This window comes from Palaemon carinicauda, chromosome 2, assembly GCF_036898095.1.
Source record: "Palaemon carinicauda isolate YSFRI2023 chromosome 2, ASM3689809v2, whole genome shotgun sequence".
NCBI classification, from domain to species: domain Eukaryota; kingdom Metazoa; phylum Arthropoda; class Malacostraca; order Decapoda; family Palaemonidae; genus Palaemon; species Palaemon carinicauda.
Genome location: NC_090726.1, coordinates 162,582,527 through 162,590,026, shown reverse-complemented (window position 1 = coordinate 162,590,026; position 7,500 = coordinate 162,582,527). Strand labels below are relative to the sequence as shown.

At 32.1% G+C, this 7,500-nt stretch overlaps 1 long non-coding RNA gene across 1 annotated transcript; it reads right to left on the bottom strand.

Moving 5' to 3' along the window:
• Positions 1 to 1,482: 1,482 nt before the first annotated feature.
• LOC137622299 (uncharacterized) lies at positions 1,483 to 3,307 on the bottom strand. Its single transcript, XR_011040414.1, has 3 exons — positions 3,263 to 3,307; positions 2,775 to 2,971; positions 1,483 to 2,253 (listed from the first exon to the last, which is right to left on the bottom strand). It is a non-coding gene; the product is annotated as an uncharacterized lncRNA (long non-coding RNA).
• Between the last annotated feature and the right edge of the window lie 4,193 nt (positions 3,308 to 7,500).

The window sequence follows — 7,500 nt, the reverse complement described above, 5'->3', positions numbered from 1 at the left end:
TAGCAAAAAGGTTAAACGCTCTTCGCAATAGGAAATAAGTTATCTCTTTGCAATATAAAACGGTTGTCTAAAAATATCTACATCGTTCTACAGAATGAATAGAAAATAAAATATTTTTCTAGAATTCATAAAATTTTAAACATAATTTTGGTAAAACTTCAGGTTAAAATGGCAAAAGTTTGGAAAGGCTTATAAATCTTGAATTGCAGAAGTATGTGCTTATCGTTCTCAGTTGCAGTTTTCTTTTTACTGCCGCCGTTTGCCCCATGAACACTTAATGAACCAGGAAATGGATTTTTATTTCACCATATACTAAATGTTACATTAACGTAACTCCCTATTCCAAAAAGAAACTTCTTCATATATAATCCTATACAGTAAACCAAGGAAGAAGATTTATAAGCAATCTCAATCACTATCAAGTTTCAAGATTGCCATCTTATGTTTAGGAGAGTTTTATAGCATCTTATGTTAAGGAGAGTTTTATAAAAGGTTTAAAATTGAATTGCTGTTAAACGTCGTTTATTGCTGTTAAAACGTATAGAGAAAAGTTGAAATAATTCAATTCGATATTACGAAAAAAAATGGGCTCTACCTGTTTCTGAATGTCAGGCAAGCAAAAAATCTCAGTTACTTAAAATTCCTGTAAAATGAAACTTTAAAAGGGTTTATATGATTTATCGAAACGTTGCGTTTTCGTATATTCCCCAGGGCTTGTAATTGTCAAACAAAACTACTTTAAAAATAAAAAGATGTATTTAATTACTAATAAGATCTAGAAATTGCATTCACCTAAATTACTTTACTGAACATATTACGAATGAACCAAGAAAAGCTTAGCAATCTCTGACTAGATTCCAATATTAAAGACTGACAATTTTTAACTCATCAATTGGTTTCCATGTAAAAGTTTTCTTTGAAGGGCGATACAATTACTAAACTAAATCACCTTATTAATTGAATTAAGGCTGCACGCTGTATTCGAGCCAAAATATAAAAAAAAGATAACTACTGAAAGTCGTAAGTCTGAAAAACGGAAATAGAATTCCAATCCCAACAAAACCGATTGACAATCTAGTTCTTAGCCTTCAGTGATTGAATATTACTCAATATCAGTATGGATTTTCGTCTAATATATGAAACTTCAATCCCTAGTTTAAGTATTTCCATTTGATGTAGACTAATTAAAGTAAGATATTGAAGCTGTGCTAAAATATATGCAAAATAAGTTTCTATGCTCAATTTCTTGAGAAACACCAAGCCAAGTGTTTTTAAATTTAATTTAGTGAATGTTTAGTTGTTAAGAAGACTAAGGTTTCACATTCGAAATGATTAAAATTGAGGTTTATTTGAAATTCTCTATTTTAAGTTTTCCTACATTTGTTTATACCTATTTTAGAGGTCACAATGCTGTTTCCCACACTACAATGCCAAGTTATCTGTTTAAACTAGCGTTTCAGAAAAAAACACGCTAAACTCAATTGTTCAATGAAAAAGTGATTAATAACCTTTAACTCACCCCCCCCCTAAAAAATAATAAATTTTAAACATTTCAATATCTTTAAAGATAAAGAAAATGGAACAAAGCAAATGGAACAACCACAAAGTAGTATATAAATGCATTTTTAAGGAATTCACTTCAAGAAATCATAGTCATACCTTCTTCAAAATGAAGACATTGTTTAGGACTCTCATCAATTAAATGTCCAATAAATTTTATTCTTTTGAAGATTTCTTGATAAATAATCTACCATACTCTAATGAGAAAATTACAGAATAAACCAAAATAAGTTTTATGGAATAGCTAGCTTAAAATTATTTTATCTGCATTGATACAAAATATAAAACTTCAACAATTCTTTACCGAAATAGCTAGCATTGATTGTCATCTTTTTAGTAAGAAAATTAGAGCATAAAGATTTTCATTTTTTTTTTAACTTACCATTAACCTAATTACCGGAATTTTTGACAATTATAGTTAGCTAAATCTTCCAATACATACTAGATTTTTCTAAGTTCTAATGCAGTTATTTATCTAAATATTCACCGACGATCTTAGCACAATTTCCGGTAACAATCCTCGACCAACGCAGGATGTCCAGAAACTATCTTTAACCAAATTAACGGTAACAATCTTCGACCAATGCAGGATTTCCAGTAACTATCTTTATCCAAATCAAATGTCATAGATAAAAATTGAACTTTAAAAGATAGTCCTTTATACCATTATATCTTGATGTCACGCCATCCAGTCTGAAAAGTGTCAGTTCTCAGAAATATTTCTTCCAAAAATTAACTATTCCTACGTAAATGACTGATAGCTTAGGCCTGTAGTATCAAAAAGTAGCAAAAGCATATAATAAAAATTGCAACTCCGTACAACAAAGCGTATATCCATATAGTAAGAACTTGGAATAAAATAAACAATAAATTAAGATATAGAGTAACTATAATTTTATATAAAAGGCCAAGAATTTGAGAAGTATTTTCTTTAAATTTATATTTGACAGGCTTAGAGTTAGCAGAAACTAAACTTACAAAAAAAGAATGAAAAAAAAGAGAAAAAAAAAATTAATGCAGACTTTACGTAAACTGAAAACCCTAAGTAAATTACAAAAAGTTGAACACTCACCGAAATTAGACAAAGGGGTTCCAAGCAAGCATCACTTTTGCACACAGCAGACCTTGATGGTCTACCATCTGCTATAGGGAATGTCCTCACACGATTAGCTTGCTTAAGATTGTATAGAGAAAAAAAATAAAAAGATACTTGCCTTTTAGTTTAGACAGAACAATACCTCACCAGAATCCAGCTGCATCACCAGTCAGTCTCCTTGAGTATTTAACATGTGGGTCAAGTGGGTCTCTACGTAAGGATAAAAGACAGAACTAGCTCTATTCAAATAGATCCCCATACGGTCAGCAAGCTTGAAACGCACAGGTAATCAAAAGACCCTAAGCGTTTACTTTCCTGAAAGTACAAACAAGATAAACCGGAAATTGAAACACGAGTATATAAAAACCATTTTGTATACATAGGTATAACTTATAAAAGAGGAACATCAAGACATGAAATTTACGAACCTAAAATATAAGTAGAAATAATTAATAAAATGGTATGATAAGACATGGAGATTTAAAACGAATTTAGTGTATTCCATAATAACGTGCATAATTACGGACCCCCTTTAAAAACAAAAATATATCTAAGTATAAGAAATTTACGCAAGTCAAATTCAAATGAAAGCAGTTTTTTACCTACCAACTAAACGAACCTCCTGTCAATTGTATACTGCCTGCCACCAACCACCCAACTGTATCTTATCCCGGAGGGGCATCCAGAGAAAGCTATGCCAAGCCAAGGACTCTAAACAGAAAAAGGCAGCACCCATAACAACGAAACGATCACTCGCCGGGTCCTTTTCTTAAAAGACAACTTTACGGCAGGTAATAATAAATGCTATTATTACAGAATCACCAACTTTCTTCGTATAAAGATATCGGTAGCGATGTCATAAACTGTGGCTATGTAAATATACAATCTGTAGGTAATAGGACTGTTCAGATTCGAGGATTGATAAACGAGAAATATTTAGATATATTAACATTATCTGAAACATGGCTAAATAACTTTGACAAGGCAAAGATCACTGAAATGATGCCCCCCACACATGCCTTCTTTCACATACCGAGAGAAGGTAGATCTGGTGGGGGTGTCGGACTATTTATTCATAAAAGTTACTCAAATCTCAAAACGTTGAAAAGAATTAGTGTAACAAGCTTTGAATATATAGAAATAAAATTTACGCCCCAAAATAGAATATCCTTTGTAACAATCTATAAACCTCCTAGAACAATCTCTAGTATCGTTTTTGAAGAATATGGTGCTCTCATTGAGACGTTTATCATGGGAAAAAACGAATTAGTTATCTGTGGAGACTTCAATTGTTGGATGGATGACGCATCAAATTTTGACGCTTTGGCATTTAGTGAGTTACTAGAATCATATCGACTATTGAATAATTTATACTGCGCAACTAATTTAACTGGTCATATGCTAGACTTAATTATAAGTGATGACATGAATAATATTGTATCTGATATAAAAGTCGAAAACAAATGTACTATCTCCCCAGTACACAAACTTATTACGTTTAGTCTACCTCTACAGAAACATGCATTAGTAAAGAAAATAAACTTTAGACATAAATAAAAATTTTCTCCTACCGTATTCATTGAAGAATTTACAAAGAAAATAAATGATGCTATCAACATTCCCTGTGATCATGATGACCAACGTCTGTTGGGAGGTATGTGCTAACTGTCTTATGACCACTTACAATAAAGTGAGTAAAAGTGAATATGATACCATGTGCCCACCGATGGAAAAGACTATAACCGTAAAAGACCAATCTCCTTGGTTAGATGGAGAGACTTTGGTAAAAAAGAGGGAAAAAAGACGTAAAGAAAATAAGTGGAATAGGTTAAAAACTGAAAGTACTTGGGTAGAATACAAAACTGTTGCGTGTCAATATAACTACCTACTAAGAAGGAAAAAAAGTTAATACTATTAGAGAAAGATCCTCGAAGCAGCAACAGACATAAATAAGTTATATCGTATCTTGAATGGTATAATGGGAAATGTAATAGAAAAGAAGCTACCTGATTAATATAGTGACCAGGAACTAGCAAATAATTTTCTAGTATTCCTTGAAAACTAAATTGAAAACATAACCAGATCATTTGTAAATACTCAACATCAGATTAATGATACACCAGGCACACAGACAAAATTAATACGATTTAACAACATAACATGAGATGACATCACCAGAATTATCAAAAGAGCAAAGAAAACAAACTGCGCGATCGATCCTATGCCAATATCTGAAGTAATTGGAGAGAGAGACTTTTCTAGTCTAGACGAAAAAATAATGAGAATAGCAAATGCAAGCATTGATGAATGTAAGTTTCCTAAATCTGAGAAAATGGCTATAGTCACACCAGTTCTGAAAAATGCACTGGACTACCAGGAATTAAGCTCATATAGACCTATTTCAAACCTATCATTTGTCTCAAAAGTGATTGGATATGTAATTCTTGAACAACTAGTCAGCCACTTAGAAGTAATAGAAGCTTTGCCTGACAACCAGTCAGCTTACAGAAAACTATACTCTACGGAGACAGCCATCGGCTCTGTTGTAAATGATATGCTAGAAATGATGGATGAAAATAAATCTGGTATTTAAATATTGCTCGATCTCAGTGCTGCTATTGATACAGCTGTGCATGAACTGATACTAAATTATCTAAGGTCCATCGGCGTTGAAGATCAAGCTTTCGAATACCTAAAAGACTACTTGATTGGTAGGAACTACTGTGTACAAATTGGAAACTCTTTATTCATCATATGAACCCTTAAAGAGAGGGGTACCCCGGGGCAGTGTACTTGACCCAATCTTATTCTGCATCTATACTATTGGTCTATCAAAAATGCTACAAAGGCATGACATGAAGTTTAAGCTATTTGCAGATGACACAATTTTACTTCTCCATAATTGATATACATGACACTACTGAAACTCTAAACCGAATCCTTGATAGTGTTAGAGAATGGATGACATTTAAACAACCAAAATTAAATGAAAACAAAACTGAATTCATGGTGGTGGGCAAGAGAAACAGTGTGAGAAACTTAGGTGATATTCAAATGAACATAAAAAATGACTCGGTGCCGATATCTAGTAAAGTTCGAGATCTGGGTGTATTTCTTGACTGTAACCTGTCTCTAAATGCCCAAATAAATAATGTAATATAAATTACTGGTTATCATCTAAGAAATCTTGCGTTTATAAAAAAAGTACCTGGACAAAAATTCTGTTAAGAAACTTGTGATAAACTTTGTTATTACCAGGATTGACTACTGCAACTCTATCTACTACAATTTACCAAAAGTCTAACTTAAGAAATTACAAAACATAATAAACAGAAGAGCAAGACTGATAACATGTGTCCCACCTAGAGAAAGGATCACCCCTATACTAACGGATTTACACTGGCTACCGATTAAAGCTAGAATTGAATTTAAAATATGTACAATAACCCACCAAGTTATCAGAACCGGTCGTCCAAAATACATAAGAGAATTGCAACATATTGCGCAGCTAACAAATCGTGTCGACACGAGAATAGTTACAGTTGGCTTCAAACTGTTAGAGCCTAGATTTATGTCCACTTTGGGTTCCAGAGCTCTTAAATATGCGGCCCCGAGACTATAAAATAAGCTCCCACGAAACATTCGAATGATTGAAGACATTAAGGCTTTCAAGAGGAAACTGAAGACTTTCTTATTTCATGAGTATTTTGACAGTGACGATTTAACAGTAAATGAACAAATTGTGACTTGAAAAACTAAATACTGTGAACGAACTAGGTAAAACGACAGTGGAGGTCCCGTAGAGAGTGGTGTTCCTCTGCTGTATGGGACCGGAAAAGCAGCCATCAAAGTAAAGTAAGTAAAGTAACTACTATACGTTCGGTTAACCGATAGTTCACCTGTTTAGCTATATTACATATATGGGATAGACAGTTGTATGTATGATAAATAAATAAATAAGTAAATAAATATATAAATATATATATATATATATATATATATATATATATATATATATATATATATATATATATATATATATATATATATATATAAATTTATGAAAATATTAATGAAGGGAAAAGATTGATTCTAGTTTGTCAGTGGTTTTCCAGATATTCTTTCGGTAATGTTTAGAGGTTTGGTATACAGGTGGGTCTGAGTCACTCAATTATTCACACGTGTTGATATCATATCTTTATATTTCTTCCTATTATGTATTATCCCTGACGTTATTGGCGGTACTGGACTTTCGATATTTTTGTTTGTATTCTATTTTTATAATTTCTTAGTTGTTTTCTTCTTGAGTAATTATGCCTATTTTATCTTAACATATCCCTAGCTGATACTTCTCCTCTCATCATAGCCTTTTATTTTTGCAATGATCCAGCTGATTTTAGTCTTTTCACTCGTATAAAACATTGATAAATAATAAACGAGTAATAGCATTTATCAAACAAATGTATCACTTACTTGATGTGTTCTTTTCATCAGTTCGACACCAAACACCATTTCCTTATCAAACTTTGAAATATTGTAAATTGACCATAAAGCAAAAGTAAATAACACTATTCCTTTCTCTCCCCATCTCTTCTTAATGCATCCAAAATTTTTCAAGTGAAAGATATTCAAAATCTACAGCTTCATCATAACTTATCATAATTTATAGCATTTAAAAACAAAATTACAGATCAAATGCATGGAATTAAGCACCAACTGTTCCTATCTTTATTACTATCATCAGCTAGAGAGCACCATCTTGTCAGCTCTCTGGTGACCTATAAGCGATATTCACTTGGATTGCACCTTATAATGACCTGTGAGGGTTTTACAATTATCTAGTT